General features: G+C 34.0%; 1 pseudogene; it reads right to left on the reverse strand.

Annotated features, from left to right (window-relative positions):
- Positions 1-405: 405 nt before the first annotated feature.
- LOC130939932 (uncharacterized) lies at positions 406-22,049 on the reverse strand (annotated as a pseudogene).
- Positions 22,050-22,800: the final 751 nt, after the last annotated feature.

Below are 22,800 nucleotides of genomic sequence, written 5' to 3' on the forward strand. Positions count from 1 at the left end.
GGGATTCGGAGTCCATGTTTTTCTCCGTCAAAGTATCCCCAAAAACCACATTTTCATACAAAACCACAAAGTGCCGTTTTCAAAACAAACCAATTCTAGCCCTTTTTAAAATCAACCAAAACATACCAAAAATTAACCTCAAGCCTCCTCAACTCATACATTAATATTTTTATTAAAATCACAAACCAACATCCCATCATTTTAACCCATCTCACTCAAATAACCCAATTTCAAACACATAATCATGTCATATATTCTTCCTCATCCCAATTCCCAACAACACCATTTCCAATCAACCATCATTACATATAATCAATATCATTCTCACCATTAACATGGTTTCACCCAAAACTCAACCTCAATCAATCATCAAGCATATATCAAAACATGCATATCTCTCATGCATCATACCATCAAAACATCAATATTCATAATCACATATATGACCACATAATTTATCTCAATCATTCAACAACATCAACAATTCAATTTCTATTTTAGGGCCTCTAGCCTAAGTTTTCACACCATATTACATTTTAGATACAGAAAACCGAGACCATACCTTAGTTGATTTCCCCGCTCAACCTGGAGCACTTCCAAATTACCTTTCCACAAGCTCTCAAGGCTTCAACACCTCCAAGAACAGATTTTTAACACACTAAAGCCCTTTTCCAAGCTTTCCAAAATCTCAATCAAACTTCAACATTCACATACACACTACCTAAGCCACAATTATCACATCCAAGCACAACAACTCAATACTCAAACATCATAAACCAACAAATTCCACTAGAGTTGAGAATCTTACCACACCCAATGATCAATGAGACAAGATTAACCCTCTTCTTCAAGATAGTTGGGTCCTATAACACAATGAGCCTAAAATCTCAACACTTTTTCTCCATAAAATTCGAATTTAAGGCTGAGAAAACTGGACTAAAATCGTGGCTTACCTCAAGAATAAAGTAGTGGGTTTTGTAGAGCTCGTCGTGGTGAACGCGTGGTCGCAAACGGTGTGGCAATCGGAGCTCCAGATCAAAAGTTATGGTGGTTTGAAGATCAAACAAGGGTAGAACTTTGGGAGAGTGTTCTTCCCCTTTTCATTTTCCTTTTTTCAGCATGAGTGAGGTTTAGAGAGGAGAGAGAGTGCTGTTTTTAGGGTTTTAGGTTTATTTTGGTTGGGCCAAGGGCCCAATATGGATCCGGTTGGTCCGGTTTGCCCGTTCGGTCCAATCTTGGGCCAATTTCTATAAAATTGGTATCGAAATTCTTGTTTCAATCTCCTTTATCATATTAAATGATAAAAATCACATTTTTAGCTTTCTAGAATAAATTTTAATTTATGAGTTAATTAGTCATTAATTAATTGGATTTACATTCTACCTATCTAATTGGGAATTTTTCCCACAAAATTCGAATTCAATTACTTGAGAATAAGTGCGGGTAGTCAGTTCGTATCTCCGACTCAAGTTCGCAAGTATGCTTCTCAACATTGGCTCCTAGAGTTAATCTCGAGCAATTTTATAGCAGAAGATATTCAAATGTATGTTTACCCATATTGAATGTCTCCGCCAATGTGGCCTCGCGGTCTAATGGCTTCGACTACACAAGTTGCATTGAAATACAAAATTATTAGAATGCCTAGAAATAATATGCAAAATAGATGATATAATGAAGTTATTAACAATATTAAAGGAACTACATACCAATCTAGCCTTCGTCTTCATGAAGGTCATTGAGTCGCCGATGTACTTGGACGACCTGACCGATGTTGTTTTCAGATGCAAGACCTAACACAGCTCGTTGAGCATGCCTGACTCTCTTTGGAATACGAAGACAACTTTGTATTTTGTGTTTAGTTTATTTACATTCTCCACTTTTGCATATGTTTTTGCCTATGCCTCTTAAAAGTTGATTTTGGAAAAACAGGCTGTATTTTGTGTACTTCTGGGATGTATTATACTTTATAGCTGGCTTAGTCTTCGCAAGTCAAGACGAGTATTTACTATGTATCTTCTTTTGAATCACGTGTGTGTGTGTGTGTTTCGAGTGTGATGCGATTTTTGTTCTATCATCTCTCTTCATAGGCTCCTAGCTATATTACTATCTTTTAAATATATGTATGTAATTTCCATTTTAGAGGTTGTAATAGCTTGGTTGGTGAGAGGCCGATGCTTGAACCCCGCATCGGTCTCCCAATGAGCTAATAGGTCCTTCTTTACCTCTGGTTGGAGCCAGCCCGTTCGCTAGTCCCACCCATGACGAGCATCAACCAACATCTACTAGAGCTGCTGACCCATCCTATGGCCGAATATCTTCTGGATGGCCAGGTCATGCTCAGCATCCCAAATGAAGTGCAACTGCAACAAATAAGCTTTGAATTTAGTTAAAAAATATATAGGATATAAACTAGCTAAAAAGGTTTAAAACAGAAACAATGAAAGTAATTACTGCCCATTTCTTAAACCAGTAATTCCTGGTCTCAATAGGGATCTTCGTGTAGTTGGGTCGGGCTGGTCGTACATTAGCTTGATGACATTCATCATCTCCTGAGTACACGCGTTTGGGTTCGATAAAAACCTAACAACAACTCACAAGCAAGCATCAACCCTAATCATTAAATCTAGAAAACAGGAATTAAAAATCATAGGCATGAAAACTAGAAAACAATAAGCAACAATCCAAATCAACCTAAATCCACTAAATATGAATTAGATTTTAGAAACTTTCAGCATTAACAGGAATCATAATCATTAAACCTAGAAAATAATAACCAGTAATCCAAATCAACTTAAATCCACTGAACATGAATTAGGTTTTAGGAAATTTTAGCAATTAACAAGAATTATAATCATTAAAACTAGAAAACAATGACCAGCAATCCACATCAACCTAAATTCACTAAACAGGAATCAGGTTTCAGGAACTTTCAGCATTAACAGGTATTATAATCATTAAAACTAGAAAATAATAACGAGTAATCCACATCAACCTAAATCCACTAAAAAAGAATCTGGTTTTAGGAACTTTTAGCATTAATAGGAATCATAATCATTAAAACTAGAAAACAATAATGAGCAATTAGTACTTCACGTGAGCATTGAACGTGATACTTCACGTGCTGCCATCAGACCAAATGCGCAACTGTGTGGTAGGAGGACGTGAAGGGGCACCAGCTACTGCTTAACTTCCATGGCTAGACTCTGGGGCTGTGACATCTACTCCTAGAGGTGGCGTCGCCGTGGATGCAGGCTGATGAGCGTTAAGAGGCAGCATCGTCGCCGTGGACGGAGGCACGTAGTTGGGGTTAGGGACCATGATGAATGACTGATCCGCTAAACCCACAATCTGTGGCGTCACCGGCGTGGTCAGAGTAGAGAGAGAGGACCCAGAAGTTTCGGGGGTACTAGAAGAAATCTTTCCTCTACCCCGACCACGACCAGCAGCCTGACCTGTAGCACCTCTGCCTGTCGACAAGTCTGCAAATATCAAATTATCAAACAATCTTAGCAATAATTGCTCTACAAAATAGTCATTAATGTAGCAATTAACAGGAATAGAAAATTCCAAACACTTAAACAATTCAAGACCTAATGTATCGAATATAACCTAACTTAATCAACCTAAATCACTAAGATTAGAAAACTAACTATGAACTAACTTTGGAACAGATTCAAAATTGAAATTGAAATTCTAATCAAACCTAAACCAAATTAAACTAAAATTAAACAATTAGCAAACAATCTCAACAACAATTTCTCAGTAAAACAGTTATCAACACATGAAATAACAACATTAGTAAATTTCAAACACTTTAACAATTCAAAACATAATGTATTGATCTAACCTAAATTAATCAACCAAAATCATAAACCCTAAACAAATTCAAATTACAAACCCAAGAATCACAATAGCATATTTAATTACCTATAAACCAAGAGAAATCCTAATAAAAAAAATTCTAATTTTACTCTAAATTAAGCTAATAGCAAAAGGTAGTTTAACTAAAACAAATTACTAATGAAAAATTAAAATATAATTAAACCATAATGAATTTAAAATAAAGAAGATTAAATTGAAAATTGACAAAATCTCAAAACCAACCTCAGAGCAAGAAGAGTGGAGCAACGGTGGAGGTGGACGTTGCAGCGATGGGGGTGGCTCGCCGAAGCGCGCCTCGGTGGAGAGAGCGGTGAACATCGCGGCGGTGGATGCTTGGTTCGCGATGGAGATTCTTCTTTCCCAACTCCACATAGAGAATTGAGCGCGGCCGGCAGCAGAGGTTCTGGCTCACCGAGAATAGTGGAGCAACAACGGTGGCAACTTGAGGGGTCAAAGAACCAGCGGTGAAGGTGGTGGCAGTGATGAGAGAGAGATAGGGTGGTGATAAAGAAAGATAAGGGAAAATTCGAAATAGGGGAGTAAACCTGAAATCACTTCATCAAACACATCAAGGCATCGAATGGAATTAAAGTATATTAAATCTAGCAATTTAAAGACCTAAAAAACATGTTTATACTCTTAAGCACAATTTAGGGAGAATTCATAAAAGTAAAACCATGCTATTTTAGTGAATAAATGTAGGAAAAGTCAATAAAATCCACCAAATTAAAGCAAATAAATACCATAAAATGTGGATTTATCAGGGAGACAAAGGTTCACGCTATCATTTAGGGCACGATTACTGTCAAATTTACGTCAAAAAAATTTGCCGGTTATATTTTCTGTGTGCCCAAAATGCAACGTTTCACTAAACAAGGTTACCATTGGATTTACCCGCCGATAAATCCGACAGTAGTGGGGCGTGTCATAATCTCTTTCTTTCTCGCCAAATATTACCATCGACGTTACTGTCAGAACATCAATTCTAATGATAGTATTTGATAGTTATGAATTTATAGCCAAATCCTATGATAAATCCAATGGCAAACTCGTCGTTAACATCAGACGCTGAATCCAACAGTACTCATCATTTTTCTTGTTGTGTAAATAGATTAGGAAATGATAATTTTCTAACAATCTCTCACTTGCGATATACATATATATTTTCTTGAGATAATCACATCTTATAAACTTTATGTGTGCATCAAAATATTATTTCTCTTATTACTTTAACAACCTGGTCTGTCTCATATATCAATTATGAAATTACCACATCTTTTATCACATTAATGTAGAGACGAAACAACGATGATCATTATACTAAGATACTCAACGACACAGATCAAATTTGGATGCGAAAATTCAGTAATGATATGCGAAACGATCTCATGCATGCCTATTTTTAACCGGTCCAACTTTAATAAACTTTATGAGATCACGAGTTAGAGTGAAAATAAAATTAAATACTTTATTTTTGCAGAAATATCTATATTCGTAAATTTGTTTAAACCATATGAGCATCTAAATTCACACTCTCCCTGAAATAATATATCATAAAATGATATGACACCCATATGAATAGTATCCACATGAAAGACCTTGGGTGTTTGTTTCATACTAACTAAATATGCATGCATTTGTGGAGCTTGTGCTATGTTACTCACAAGATACTTAAGCACTCTAAACTTTCTTATTTAATAAAAAAAATTCAAATATTAAACTACTAACACATTGTCACAAAATAGCTCAAGTGGTCTTTCAAGTATTTGTAGTTACCAAAATGGATGCCTTCAAAAAATGTTTTATATTCAAGTGATTTAGTAGAAAGAGTAATAAGTGTCTTCTCAATATCTTTCTAAAGAAGTCTTTCAATGAACATATGAATATATCTGCAGTGGATCAAAATGACTTAGACATCTAATAAAGTCAAAACCTGAATATCAAATTATCTCTAACTTTATTTTCTGACTTCATATATCTGAACATATAATGTTTTGCTATAACAAAATTTGTTTGTCTACTATTTGATGATTCATTCTTAACTGAATCAAACATTTGTCAAAGATACTAATAAAGTACACAATAATTGTAAGTGTATAAATTTGTTATCCATCAGACTACTGATGAAACATAATAAATCTTATACATTTTGAGCTTTATAACTTTCTTGAGGCACCTAATGAGACTATAAGGTAGCGTTTGTTTTGAGGTACTGAGACAGAGGCTGGGAGACTGAGACTTAGTATTATGTTTGTTGATTCAGAGACTGGTACTAAAATTTCTGTCTCTGTCCCCAAAATTTTAGTATTTTAGGACCTCCAAAAAGTAAGAACTTAGGGGACTAAAATTTTTAGAGATGGAGATTGAAATTTTAATAACATTTTATACCTAAAATATTCTCATTTCAATTAATTAATTCCAATTTTACCCTCTGTGAAAATTAAATTAGAATTTCATTCTTGTTTCAATTTCTGTCTCCCACTTTGCACCAAACAAAATATTGAGATTTATTTCAATCTCTGTCTCTTAATCTTTGTTTCTCAGTCTCAGTCTTTTCATCTCTATCTTTCCACCAAATGCTACCTAACTGTCTCCTTTAGAATTGAATATATAACTTTATTTACAATATTCTATAACGCTGACATACAAGAATAGTTAAGATATACTTACTCCCATTGAACTGATATAAATCATCAATCGCATTTATCTCAAAATGCCATGTGAGATAATAATTAATTTGATAAAATATAACTTACTAATAACAAAATTTTTTTTCTTTTTTTTTGATTAAAAAAATCTATTTTTGATTAACATTGACATATATAACTTTAAAGTAAAATAATATATTCACACAAGTTACATATCATATGAATAAAATTCATATAATGGTGGTCCTATCATAAATACCTAGTACAACATTAACATTTAGTCTTTGGACAGAAATATTAATTTATAAGTGATATTTTTAATACAATAATTAAACATTGATAATAAATCATCTCAAACAATAAGTTTATCTTTGGATAAACATATTGTTCACATAGAACCAAATAAGTATTACATGTTAATTACCACAAATGTGCAGGTAATTTAGCCAAGTACAGAACTTTCTTTGCACCGATCCATACTCGCATAAACTACGTACACATGAATTTATTTAGTGCAGTTTACCAAATATTCTCAATAAAATTCTGTCAAACAATAAACTTATCTTTTGATTGACTCATTGTTCACATGAAAACTTGAGAATTATACCAATTTATTACCATATATATTTTCTATGAATTGGCAAAACACCAATCTTTCTTTGGACCAATTAGTGGTTGCATGATTAAATAGAAAATAAACACAAGGTTCAATATTTATTATTTGGCCAAACAAAAAAATTCTTTAGACTAATTATTATTCGCATAAATTATAATAATTGATTTATTCTTAATTAACTACTCAAATATAAAAATATCAATAATATGCATATGTAACTCTGTTAAATATAGATATTTCTATTGTCCTACTAATATTCGTATAAATTATATATCACAATATTTTTAGTATTCTAAAATAAATCAATTTTTACAAAAAATTACTTTAACAACGTTATATTCAATTAATTTATTTTAAAATTAAATTTTATAAAATATAAATATAATATAATTTAAATTATTACTATTTTTTTATGTAGCGAAACAAAAATGCTTATAGATCCAAAGAAAAATCATACCACAAAAGGAATCAACATACTATATAAAGCTTTATAATCAATGCAAACCACATTATGTATTCTCCTATGTAAAGCATACAAGAGCAATGACCTTTTTTTTTTCTTTTTCTTTTTTAAAAAAAGCTGCAAATATGTATGTATCCAACGTTGATTAAGCAATACTAATCCTTATTCGTACAACCAGAACCAACAAAGAACCAATGATTTTATATGATTGAATATATAAAACGTGAATGATGCACATATATAAATACATCACTTTGGCCATATAGTCATCACTAATAAAAATTAAACCACAATTAGAAAATTATTTAATACAGATAAATTTACAAAAAAATTTGGTATTAATTACAGATAAATTTTTGGTTACCAACAAAAGTACCAACGGATTTTATTTTTCTGTAAAAGCTGTCAGAAATTATTTATCGACTGAAATTTTTTCGTCGGTAAATTTTTATCAGTTACCGACAGATTTTTTCTCTATAAATTCTCCCCTTCATTTTCCTGGAACGTCAGACTTTTCGACGGATTTTTTGTTGGTAATTAGAGACAGATTTTTCGATAAATTTTTCGTCGGTAATTAGAGACAGATTTTTCGACGGATTTTCCGTCGGTAATTGAAACCTTGAAAAACTATTCAACATTCTGAATATAGACCGATTCAAAAATCCGTCAGTACGGTAAAATAATTTTTTTAGATTTTTTCATTGCAAAATAAACCTATTTTTATACAAAATAAATATAAATTTAATAAATACAAATTTTTATTGATGGTACAAATAGAAAAACACACCAGTGAGTACAAAACGCTTTCTTTATAATAAGAAGCAATTATTTCCATGCAATAATACAAAGTGAATACATTAGATGACAAGTAACTATTAGGGGACTCATCAGGTTTCAATATCCTAATTTATGGATAGCTTCATTCTTTCTTGAACTTCTTAGTGATGGTGGTAATATACTTGCCTTGGTGGAATGCTTGCTCCAACTCAAGTTTAGTTGTTGTCTTGATCCATCACCACCAGCATAAGTTCCGGCACTGTACGGACTGCCACCCTTTACTTCATTCATCTCGAACATGCCGCCGCTAAATGTACATCTAATTGGGACAAACAGCATTCCATGGTGAACCAACTGAGTGATAGCAGTGAGCCTGCCATTGATTCCACAATTTTCTTATTATTATTGGAACTTCATTCATGAGTCCTATTAATTACCAACTGATAATAATTTCAAAAATGCTAGGTGCACGTCAAAATCATTTATCAAATTAGTCAAATTTGTATTTTATATTTAGACAAATATTTTATATATATAGTTTATTTAATAACTGATTTTTGATAGACACGTAACATGGTTGTAATAGTTGAGAGTAAAATTCTTACGTTGTAGTCTCCTGTCCACCACCTTGAGAACCGGTACTATAGAAGATTCCAGTGGGCTTCCCAGCGAGCTGTTGTGTCTACCATAGGCTTCCAGTTGCATCTAGAAAAGATTTGAACTGAGTAGTCATCATTCCGAATCTTGTTGGGAAGCCAAACACGAAATCGTCACCCTCCAGTAGCTCTTTCGGGTAATGAGCGGTACATCGCTCTTCGGTGGTGCTCCTATTTTGCCAAGCACCTCTTCCGAAAAAGTCTCCGGTACCATAGAGTGGCCTCAACACCATCTACAGAATCAGCACCTTTCTTTATTTCTTCTGCTAGTCTCTTTGCATATTCGTATAGCGAGTAATACCTGCCAATGAAATCATATTAAAAATTATTTATAACATAACAAAATGAATATATTATTCCATAATCACAAAGGATCCTTGTCCAAACATAGAAAGAGTAGCTCCTATGCTAAACAAACAAATTGTCATCCCAGTTGTGCTTATGTAAAGAAGAGGCTTCCTACCTAGTTTATCAACAAGAACTATGGCAACCAATATGAAAATAGTTTTTGATATTCCAACAGCAACTGTTGCTGCTAGAAGCTTTGAATTGTCCTTGATCCCAGCAGCTTTGAATATCTCAGTACTGTAATACACTGTTGCATCAATTCCAGTAATCTGCTGAAAACATTGAATACCACATCCTGTGATTATCATCCGGCGAAGCAAAGGAGAAGGGAAGATCAATTCACGCCACACCGGTTTGTCCTCCTTGGAAGGAACTCCAGCAGCCTGCTGAATTTCTGCCAATCTCTCATCTACTTCTTTCTCATTCTCAATTTAGCAAAGCTAATAGCTAATATTAGTTTAGGTATAATCTAATATTAATCCACTAATATGGTTAAACTAAACTTTTTTGACATGATCAAACTTCTATGTGCGTATTGATAGCAATTTGGAAACCAATCATCTGAAGTTGAGGCAAGGCAAGGCATGCTAGACCTAGTTAATCAAATGTCAGATGGAAGTTTCTGATAAAGAGTTTTTGGCTTATGTTTTGACCCACTAGATTAACCTCAATCGTAGTTGACAAAAGGAACTGTTCAGGACAAGAAATTGCCCTCCAGGTCAAATTCATTCACAATAAGGTGATATGAGAAAGTAATTTCCTAGCAAATAGTAAATTAAATAGCACTTCATTCTTATGGAATAAATTTTATTTTTGTTTTTTCACAGACAACAACTTTACCATACTTTATGATGAGATAAAGAATATGACATAATAGTCTTGCTCTAGAATATCTAGTATTGAAGAATGTACAATATACATATGTCTATGAAGGCAGCACATGCACCCAACACCATATATATTAACATAATGAGGCAAGTATTTAAAAAGTGTGAAAACAACATATGACAATGCTTATCAAATCCACATATCATTTTTGAATCTAAGCCATACTTGTGATCAAGAGCCCGGCAATCACAGTCCTTGCAGAAATAATAGGAATAAGGAACTATTTGCAGAAACCGAACCTGCATAATGGCATTCTACGTGAATTATGTCCATGATGAGATATAAAACTTAGCTTTCAGTCTTCTACCAAACAGCTTATAGAAGGAGTTTGTCCTTGATAAATTATATAAAAAAATCAAAATAGATGGTAGCCCAAAAAGATTCTAGTGTTACCAGAGAATACACTCTCCAACACGGTTTTGCAGGGGAGTGCCACTAAGCGCCCATCTGTATGAAGTGTCTAAGGCAAGAACAACTTTTGCAATGTTATAGTGTCTTGACTTTATTTAGTGTGTAGTAGATAAGGATTTGTGATTACATGCAGTGCAAGGAAAGCCACCAAGTATGGCCACAAGACGGGTAGGAGCAGTTGGGCAAATCCAATTTATCTGCACCATATCATATTATAAGATTAAGAAACATTTTATGATACTATATTATATTACTTATCTAAATATTATAGGCACCTAGCTAGGAGAGTATTATACTAGAGAAGCATATAAGAAAGTCTCAAATGGAGTGAAGGAATATATATTCTTACATTTGGAAGTGGAAGAGTTTCCAGGAGCTGAGATGAGCTGCAAACAAAACAAACTCAAATTCCAGAAATCACAGGTTTCCTTACATATGTTACTACTCAAACTCAGCCATGCATTTTATACTTAATTTTCAATAGAGAAACAAGATAAGCATTAGCCAGAGGAGAGGTAAAAAATTATCAAAAAACTAAGACATCATATAATGTTAGAAGTGAATTAGCTTTATTATACCAAATTCAATTATAAATGAGTCATTGACTTTGGAGATTTGATCCATTGAATTGTTCTATATGGACATAAATAGAAGAAACTATTAGCCCCTAAAAATGCTTAGAACTTAACACTAGATTAAGAAACACTCATAATTAAAAGCAGAAACTACCTGGTCAGCAATCATTCCAAGTCCCGTGCTTTGCATTAAAGACTTTATGCCCACGCCATCATCATGTTTTTGACTAGCTGCTCGGAACTCTTCCATAGATTTCTCAGGGTTTATCTTCCCCAAAAAAGATTCAATAGAACATGAGAAACGGTTTCACAAATAGAAACATATGAGCACTATTAGTTTAATATTCAATTCTGTTTCAATAAAAATGAGTACCTCGAGAGCATATAATGGTGACACCACTCCTTCAACCGGAACAAGCCTACCACCTGTCAAATTCTAACGAGATTGTAGCATTACACTTCGGAAGTTTTATCCATATTGAAGAACTACTAAACTAAACAATCAAGAGATTTTTCTTGTTCTCTTTAGGTACCTGAGCAAAAGAGTCTCTTAAGGAGTGAGCAGTGTCAGTTAAAACCACCATAGTGGGGTGCCTATAATTTGCAAATCTCACTTCAAGGGAGGTAGCACAGCTTGTTTTTCCCATACCCCCTTTCCCACTAAGCATGTAATACTTCCTCTCCTTCCCTGCCAGCATCTCATCAAATCCACAAACACCTTCTGTGTAAGATCCTAGTAACCTCACTACATTACTAAATATAGTGTGTAATCTTAGCCACTCATCAAAATAACAATCATTGTAATAATAACCAAGCACATTATCCCAAATTTATCATCCATCATGCAAGTGTAATAACAATAATTGTAATAATAATAATAAAGAAAATTATGAACAAAGAAATAATGTTGAATCATTAAAAAGAACAAACTGTTCCATGATCTTTTAGCCACTCTCCTAAAGGTCTATTAGTATTCTGAGGATCATAAGGTTCACCATAAAAGAAGTCTGGAACAACCACATAGTAACCAGAAGCTGCAATCTTGTCTGCAAGCTTCCTAAACAACAAAAGATGAACAATGTTATTTAAGACAGGAACACATTGAGATGGAAATAGAGATAATTGACAATAAGAGCAGATTGAATCAGATTAGCCTCCTGCTTCTATTGGTGGTAAAATTTATCAAAACCTTCAGAAATTTTAAGTGAAAGATAGCGAGGCTTTAATCTTAGCAAGTAACTTTAAATAAGCAAGTAACTCTAACAAGCAAGTAACCTTAAACAAGAAAAGCTTATACATTCCCTTCTTGTCAATTTTTGTTCAGTCAACTGTCAAACAAGAACACATTCAAATAATTAGAATAAAGCAACAAAATTTGGAGAGAAGAATGTTAGAGAGAAGAAAACTTAACTCAAAAGGTAGGGAAATTTGGAGCCACCTTCAAGCATTGCTATCCCATGTTGTACATCTTGCGATCATTTTGAGTGAACAAGAGCCCACGATAATTGCAGGAGACACTCCTGCAAGAACCCATCGGATTGCTTCCCAGCCTAAGCAACCTCTCTCTCACACCCCTGCACAAAAACTCGAGTTATAAAAAGCAACAAGGAAATAATAAAAAGACAAGGAGGTTTTAATTGTTATCAACAATTTCTTTTGTGAATGAAACATATCATGCTCTAAGCTATAGCTTTAACTGATTACACAATGATCCATCACAATAGAGAATTATTTCATAGAAGTTGCAATTCCTCCTCCTTAACTAAAGTAACAAAAGATATGTGATTGATTTATATCTAAACCCTAAACCTATTGCAAGAGCTTACTTGATTTTGACCTAAACATCAAGACTGAATTCACAACCAATAGATAACAAAAAATCACAAGTTGATATCAATTCTGAATGAAGAAAATGGAATCTAGAAAAAGAAAAGGCTTACAGCGACGATGTCAGGGTGACACCAGTGTTCCGAGGGTTACCTGAAACTGTAGGTCAATCTCGGACGAGATCTATGGTGGTGGCCGGAGCTGTCGTGTTCGACTTGTTGGACTTGGTGATGTTGCTGATCCTTCGTCACTGGAGGGTGGTGGTACTTACAAGAGACTCCGATGTCTAAGTTAGCATGTGCTTTTGGCAGATTTTTTATAGATTCAGTGTATGAGTTATACCTGGGTGTTCCAATATACTTATAGTAGTGTAGAGTGACCTTTCTGGAGATAAGATAGTTATCTTTTCTTATCTTTGAGTGAAGTCATCTTATCTCTAAGAGGAACCGCCTTATCCTTCTTTAGGCTTTGCCGCCTTTAGATTTAGGCTGGGTCCTTTTGTTTGGGCCCACTTGGGCCTCTTATGGCGATTTGGCCGAGCTCTTTGTGTAGATGTCGGGGAGCCTGACCTAAAGAGGTCAGTAGTTTTGTCTTTAATCAACCCGGGTCGCATAGCTCGACCCAGGGTATGAACAGTGCCCCTGCTTGAGCTCAGTCTTTCTTTTTGAGGTCGTGTTTTTTAGACTTCGATCCCCTTTTGTTGGGGAAGCCGGGCTCGAGCATTTTGGCCCTTTGTCGATTTTTTTTTGTAGAAGTCCTGCTAGGTTTTCTGCTTTAAAATGTGAAGCGTTTCTTTTCCTTTACTAGTAGTGCATGTTTTTTGTTTTCTTCGAAACGTGCGAGGGTTTTAAAGCCCACTTTACTCCTTTTCTCCATTTCCTTTCATTTCCTCATCACGTTTCATTTTTGAATTTTCTAAAGATTCGCTTCAGTTTCTTCTTCACCTTTCTCTTCGTTCTCTTTGCTGGTGCCTGGATCTCTTGCTCTCAAGCCTCTCCATTTCGTTTCCTTTCGAAAATGTTTGTTTGGTGTGTTGTTTCTTTTGCCTTCGAGCAATTATCACCTTTCTCCTCTGCAGGTTGGCTCTTCTTCTTCTCTCTTTTTACTTTCCGCACCGTCCTTTCTGCATTGTTGTGTGCAAAAGTTTTGATCTTGTTTTGAATTTGTTTTGAGTCTTTTCGTATTTGTCGGGCTTGATCGTTGCTAAAAACAAATTCAAAACAAGATAAAAACTTTTATACACAGTAATGCAGAAAGGATGGTGCGGAAAGTAAAAAAGAGATAAGAAGAAGAGCCAACCTGCAGAGGAGAAAGGTGATAACTACTCGAAGGCAAAAGAAATAACGCGCCGAACAAACTTTTTCAAAAGGAAAGGAAATGGAGAGGCTTGAGAGCAAGAGAATGGGGCACCAGCAAAGAGAACGAAGAAAAAGGTGAAGAAGAAACTGAAGCAAATCTTTAGAAAATTCAAAAATGAATCGTGAAGAGGGAATGAAAAGAAATGGCGAAAAGGAGTAAAGTGGGCTTTAAAACCCTCGCACATTTCCAAGGAAACAAAAAATGCGCGCTACTAGTAAAAGGAAAAGAAATGCTTCGCATTTTAAAGCAGAAAACCTAGCAGGACTTCTACAAAGAAATCGACAAAGGGCCAAAATGCTCGAGCCCGGCTTCCCCAAAAAAAGGGGGTCAAAGTCTAAAAAATACAACCTCAAAAAGAAAGACCGAGCTCAAGCAGGGGCACTGTTCATACCCTGGGTCGAGCTGTGCGACCCAGGTTGATTGAAGACAAAATGACCGACCTCTTTAGGTCAGGCTCCCCGACCTCTACACAAAGAGCTCGGCCAAATTGCCATAAGGGGCCCAAGCGGGCCTAAATAAAGGGACGCAGCCCAAATCTAAAGGCGGCAAAGCCTAAAGACGGATAATGCGGTTCCTCTTAGAGATAAGATGACTTCACTCAAAGATAAGATAAGATAACTAACTTATCTCCAGAAAGATCACTCCACACTACTATAAATTCACTAGAACACCTAGGTATAACTCATACTCTGAATCTATAAAAAACCTACCAAAAGCACGTGCGAACTTAGACATCGGAGTCTCTTGCAGGTACCACCACCCTCCAGTGACGAAGGATCAGCAACATCACCAACTCCAACAAGTCAGACACGACAGCTCCGGCCACCACCACAGATCTCGTCCGAGATCGACCTACAGTTTCAGGTACCCTCGAAACAACCAGGGAAGCTGGTCTTTGCTGGAGAAGAAGTTACCATCGAAGTCAACTATCATTTCAAGCTTCACTTTAAGCTTTGCCATTCAATAATAACAACCGAGTTTCCACCGAGTTGAGCTGATTTTCATGAATCGTTGCAGACGGACGAGAGCGGCGGCGGAGGAAGCCCGTGTGATGCAAGGGATGACAGAGAGAGATCCTGCAAAGCGAGCGGCAGCGACAGCGGTGAAAGAAGCTGGTGCGACGGAGAGAAGAAGGAACTCGGTGACGAAGAGAGGAATAAGCTCATTTGATTTATGTGAGTGTGAATGGAGCTTGATAGGATGAGGATAAAATTAGGGTAAACTCAATATTTTCGATAGAATATTTTTAGTTACAGACAGATTTTTTGTCTGTAATAATTTAATAAAATGTAGCATTTTTATTCATTTAATTACAGATGGATTTTTCGTCGGTTACCATTTTTTACGGAAAAAAAAATTAATTTTTCTGACAAAATTATCAACAGATTCTTTTTTCCGTCTGTAATTTATGCTAATTCATTTTTTTGGTTTCCGACAAAAAATCCCTTGCAAATTCCGTCTACATTTTCATAGGATAAAATCTGTTGGAAATATCCGTCTATAATAACTAGTTTTCTAGTAGTGAACTAAATTTTAAAATGTGAATAGAAACAAAAAGATATTATTTTTTTAATCACAAAAGAATGATTCAATTACCAAATAATAAAATTGATTCTTTTAATAATTCAATAATAGATGTCTCTGATACCACTTGCTAAAAATTCTTAGTTTACTTAATCCTAAGACCATTTATGTTAAATCATTAAGGAAAAAAATACTTGAGAGTGTAAAAATATACCTGAATTTGTAAGCATAATTGAGAGAGTTTGATTCTTTAATCTTCTTCAACCATAGCCTTCTGTATTTCTAATATGGTTGAATCATAACTCCTCTGATGGAAAAATAGCTATGGAAGTGACTTTGATGCGTTGGAGACCAAAATCCTGAAGTTACTATTTATATTTGAGGGTGACACTCATTAAATCCTGAAACTTTTAAAATAGTATCTTTAGTTTATTCTCATTTAATTTCAAATAAAAAATAATAATGACTTATTCAATTCAACATTTATAACAATAAATGAGATCATCATTATATAAGTCATTTAATGTGAAATAACTTAGTTTGCGATTATAATTAATATATGTATTGTCCATAAATAGATTATAAAATAATAATTTCCTAATGGCTAACATAAACCAGTAAACAAGCAAAAATTAATAAAAGATAGCTTTAATAGCCAGATCAAACTCCATTACTCAACATGCATTGTAATAAGCACACATTCAATCAAGAAGAAAAAAGCATAAACAAATTCGGAAAAGAAACATCTCTAAAATGTAAGCAGATCGTATCCTATTTGAAATGAACAAAAGTAGAGATAGTAATCAAATCATTGTAAAATCTCAGAGAGAGAGAGGCAGGGAGGGAGGGAAAGAGAGAGAGAGAGAGAGAGAGAGAAAGAGAGAGAGAAAGAGAGAGAGAGAGGAGAGGGGAATACCTGGTGAATGCTTTGTCAATTAGAAGTGATTGCAGGTGGTGGTGGAGTCGCGTATAAGAGGAGAAGGGAGAGATAAAGGGAAAGAAGATGGTTGAGTAGCAGGGGGAGTCACAAAAGAGAGAGGAAGAGGATCACTACGTCGCACCATATAGTTGTCGTCACGAATCTCTGAAAGCCAACAGCGACCGGACAGAGTTCTAGCATGGTGCCTTTGGGATTGCTGCCTCGTCAAAACTCTGGGAATAGAGGAAGAACAATATGGGTTTGAAAAGGCTTAAGATCAACATTTGTTTATAATAATTAGGAACCTGGCCAGTGGAGATCCTGAACGGCGAATGCCGCGCAGGAATCCATGGCTTCTAAATCTTCATCTTGGTCTTCATGAGCTCCCCAACCATTAATGGCTTCTTCAGTTTAGCTTCTCTTGTCCCAAACCTGAGGGAATGCTGCACCGTCGACATATTTGGTGAGTTATAACTCAGTGACTTAGTTGAGGATGATGAGTAGTGCTTGTTGTTACTGCAACTATTGTTGGAGTTTGAGCCATTGTAGCGGAACTCAGAGACTTCTTGGAGGAGGTATGGTAGGCAACGACGATTATAGGTAGAGAAAAAGGATGAATTGATTTAGGGTAGAGGAGGATATTTATGGAATTATAAACAAAAAAATTAACAATTAGTTACTTTTGTCAAACAAAACTTATTTTATATGGGTATAACTTTAGTTTCAATTTTTTATGACTAATTTTGTTAACATCTAAATCTTTCGTGATCAAAAATGGTTATTTATTCTTTTGTATCTTTACAAAATATTGTTAATTTTTTATAAAAAAGCTTCTAATTGGCTCCATGAGTACGTATTGAATAGAAGAGTAAGAAACTAATTACGAACTAAGATGCATAACCTACCATTGATTCTTTTCAGAAGTTATAGAAAAATAGATAAAGCAATAATAATACATGAAGGTAAAGGGGTAGCAATCAGCATTAAATCAGTACTCAGTAATATATAGCAATCAACATTATTATAATTTTAAATTTGACTTTGTCTATTGATTTCACACTCGATTTGGTTTTTCTGTTTTGCTGATGTTGATTACTTGATTTGTTTGATGGGTTGGAAGCTAATAATAGTATTTTCGGTATTACTTTGTTTTTTAAGCTTCTATTTTGGTTGTGGTTGTTTCTTTATGCTGAATTTGTTTTTTAGTTTTAAGCGACTTCAACAGGGAAGTTGAAGTTCCACTCAAAGATAGATTAAAAACATATAAACATTACCAAATGGCTCAAAACCTTAGCAAATGCTCCTTGTTATTTAGTGGTTGAAATTTTCATATTGATTGACTTACTTAACTTGTGCTCCATATTCATTACTCAACTGCACTGCATGCATCATCAAAAACATTTTTGTTCTGTTCTAACTTCTTTATTTCTTTTGCTAGGAGGAGGACATGATGTGAAGAAAATATGTTCTATACAAATATAAGATGGGATTGGTCTTATAATGATTTTGATTATCTAAATGTATTATTTTGATGTGTTCTTTACATTTTGATAAGAGACTTTATCCGATATTATATGTAATGGATAAATTACACCCTATTTTGATTAGTGTTGTAATGGATATCAACTTTTTAATGAAACTTTTATGATTTACCTTTATTGAATTTCTCATTCTTAGATTTATTTTGTGATTATCATCATTTTGGAATGTGATTATGCTTTAAAAAATTTCATAAAATAAAACAGGTTACCATAGAAAAGTTATTGCCACGGTGAAAACCGTGACCATAGATAAGGCTATGGTCACGGTTTTAAAGACGGGTGACCATAGATAAGCTATGGCCACGGTGAAAACAGTGACTATAGATAAGTCTATGGTCATGGTTTTATGGCGGGGTGACCATAGACGCTATGGTCACGGCGAAAAACCGTGACCATAGATAAGGCTATGGTCACGGTTTAAGGAGGGGTGACCATAGGGGCTATGGTCACAGCTAAAACTGTGACCATAGATAAGGCTATGGTCACGATTTTTAGGTGGGGTGACCATAGAGGCTACGGTCATGGTAAAAACCGTTACCATAGATATGGCTATGGTCACGGTTTTTGGTGGGATGACCATAGAGGCTATGGTCACGGCTTAGATAAGGCTATGGTCACGGTTTTGGGAAGGGGTGACCATAGAGGCTATGGTCACGGCCAAAACCGTGATCATAGATAAGGCTATGGTCAGGGTTTTGGGAAAGGGTGATTATAGAGGCTATGGTCACGATTTTTGGTGGAGTGACCATAGAGGCTATGGTCACGGCCAAAATCGTGACTATAGATAAGGTTATTGTCACGGTTTTGGGAAGGGGTGACCATAGAGGCTATGGTCACGGTCAAAATCGTGAGCATAGCCTTATCTATGGTCACGGTTTTGAGAAGGGGTGACTATAAAGGCTATGGTCACGGCCAAAACCGTGACCATAGATAGGCTATGGTCACGGTTTTATCGCGTGACCATAGATTAACCTATAGTCACGGTAAAAAAACGTGGCCTAAAGTGCCAGAATTTGAACATTACAACCGTGACCATAGATAAAAAAACCGTGACCATAGATCTATGACCACGAGAGAATAAGCCATGAAAAAAAAAACCGTAACCATAGGTCAAAAACCGTGATCATAGACCTATGGTCACCCTTTTCACTAGCTATGATCACGGTTATAGACCTTTTTTTGTAGAGTAAATTTAAAAAGTTTTAATGTTTTACTCTAATTGTTATCATTAACTATTCTTTTAAGTGTTGGTGGGACAAACTAAACATAGATATAATACTCGTTGCTATTGCTTCATTAGCATTTTAGTTTATTAGGTTAGTATTTAATAGAATAAATTAATAAAAAAAAAAGATAAAATAATTTTTTTTAGATTTTACTAATCAAAATCAAAACAACATTTTTATAAACATCCTAAAAATAAATACTTTTTAAGGATAAAATAATTATAAAAATCATTGTATCAAATTTTAAGGTTCAACCTAAATTAATTGAAATTAAATTAGATATAGTAAAATAAAAATATTTTATAAATACAAAAAATCATTACCTTTTGTGTATAGTTATATATTTTTATACATATTTTCCAACGAGAATAATCAATTATTAAAATAATAAAACTTTTCATAGCAGAATAATTAAATATTTTTACACCATAATAATCTAACTATTTATTAAAAAAAACTTTCAACCGAATTTTCGGTAAGCAATTAAGTACACATTAAAAATAACCACTAAATTAAGTGTTATATATTTGTGTAGAAATATATATTATTTAATTTACTTTTAATATATATTTTATATTTTAATATATATTTTATGTTAGTGACTAATTTTTAGTCTATACATAATATTTTTGTATAAATATATCAACAAACTTAGCAAATAAAATTACTAGTTCTCAAAGACGGGTTGATTTGGTTTGATTCTCATCAAAAGATATTAATGTTTGAAAACTATGTATTGATATATAAATTTAATTTTAATATATTATTAGTGTAAAATAATTTTATACGTATATTCAATCATTACGTAACACTAAATCATTAAAAAATAATTATTATTTTTATTAATTGTGTGAATAATTATTCAAAAAGATAGATATAATTATATGTTTATATAAAATATTTTATATTATCAATGTCTCAAAATTAAAATTTTGATATATAACTAAATCTTATTACTAGAATGTCTTATTTATTTTGGAATTTATAATTGAGTCTTTTTTATTTTTTTAAATTTTTTCCAAGGGAGGAATTATGTCTCGGAACAACACAAAAATCCAAATTACATTGAAGTTAAATAAAATGAAAAATTATAACAAAAATACCTCAAATATTTCAATTTCCAAGACAAAAGTAGAAAAAAACATTAATACCGAACCCTATATTTACTATTTATTCAAATTCATATCAAATATCTTTCAATAAATGAGTAAAGTTTGCACCCAGTATTTGTGTTGTTAATGATGAACTGAATCACATAATTACTTTAGTTTAGATTCTCTAAATGTATGTATACTATAATTAGTTATAAAAAATATGAAATGAATACACAAATTATCATTTAAAAGAAGGAGGATTTAGGATTTATAGTATCAAAATGAATGGTCATTAATGACGTTGTGCATCCGGATTTATCCACAATTTGTAAAGCTCAAATTCGTTTTCATCTGTATGATACGTATAGCTCCACATTTTTTTTCCTATGATTATTGGGTAAAGTCCAAATTGGTTGTTATTAAAATTTTGAGTGACTACTTTATTCTTTAATTTTGGTTATTAGTGGTTAGTTTCTAAATTTTAAATTGAGACAATTAGTCTTTAAATTTGTGAAAAAGGACATTTTAATCGCACTCCAAACTTTCAAAACTTATAAAATAAAGAAAATGATTTGTCTCATGTTCTTGGTTGGTTTATCTTTGCGTGGTATAACTAGCTAGTCCAACCTTTATTTACTCTCCTCGACTTCTCAGACGTGGATGAGATATAATTCGGACCGCCAAAAGTTTAGAATAGAAATACCTATAAAAGATTTTCTAATGCTCAAGTTAATGTGTGTTTTATTTTAATATTTTTTTAATAAAACCGCACTTCTCTTTAGGGGTGTGCAAAAAAACTGGTTTAACTGAACTAAACTGAAACTGAATTGAAACTGTTTTAAATAAACCAGTTTTTTTAAATAAAAAACTGAACTGAAATCATAGTTTTTTATAAAAACCAGTTTATTAAAAACCAGTTTTTATGGTTCAGTTTAGTTTTAAACCAAATCAAAACTGGTTTATTCACATCAGTAACTTCAATTCAATCTTCCAAACTCAAAAATTGAAAATGTGAAAACTGAAAACGCAAAAACCCTAATCGCGTTTCAACATCCTCTCTCGTCTCTCCCCTTCTGCCGCCGCAACCAACCGACCGCTGCCACCGTCAGAGCCGCCGTCGTCGAACTATTCGCCGCCGTCGCTCACTGTCGTTCACCATCATCTGACACAGTATCCTCTCTCCCTTGCTGGTTGCTGCCGTCGCTACCATTCCTCTCTCGTCTCTCCCTTGCTGCCGCCGCTACCAACCCACCACCGCCATCATCACCGTCGCTACCAACCCCTGCTGCTGCCATCTAACACAGTAGGTAATATCTTTTCTCTTATGTTTTACTATGATTGGAAGTAGGGGAGACAATACTTTTTTACATAGTCAATTAGTAAGCCATTTCTACAGTTACCCATTTCTCTTTTCTGATTCGGAAGCTTTGAATTGTTGATGTTTACTTGTTTTAGCCTGCTAGATCCAAAACCTGAAATTTGGTTGGTATGGTTTGTGTATTTTTTGTGATTTGCTGTGCTGAATTGTGTTTTTGTTAGTGTGAGTTGAATGGATTTGGTGTTTTTTACATTAAGGATGTTAGAGAAAGTTTTGGATTGTTGAAGAAATCTCTGGTCAACCTGTTTGATCAGATGTTGATGGGAATGCAGTTTGAACTAGCTTGGTTGTGTAAAAGATTTCTCAATCTCTCCTTCCCTCCCTCTCTGTTTCTCTGGTTTTTCATGGTTTACCTTTTTTGAAGTAGAAAGTTTTCCATTATTGATGTGCTTTTTGCTTCAGTTAAAATGCTGTTAAATATAGCGTTGGTGACATACTATTGGACTATAATATGTGCCATTCATAATAGTATGTAGGGTCTGAATTTACAATTTTACTTTGTTGAGGCACTAAAAAATTGGGTAAAAACAAAAAGGAAAAAAAGATTTTCACTTTTTTTAGATTAATTGAATTGTTATGTTTGTTGTTTGTGTGTGTGATTAATTTCTTTTTTCTCTTTTCCTTGAGTTCAAACAAAGTACATTAAAAATACTCTGTATTTGGAATAT

This window comes from Arachis stenosperma, chromosome 7 (assembly GCF_014773155.1).
Source record: "Arachis stenosperma cultivar V10309 chromosome 7, arast.V10309.gnm1.PFL2, whole genome shotgun sequence".
Lineage (NCBI taxonomy): Eukaryota > Viridiplantae > Streptophyta > Magnoliopsida > Fabales > Fabaceae > Arachis > Arachis stenosperma.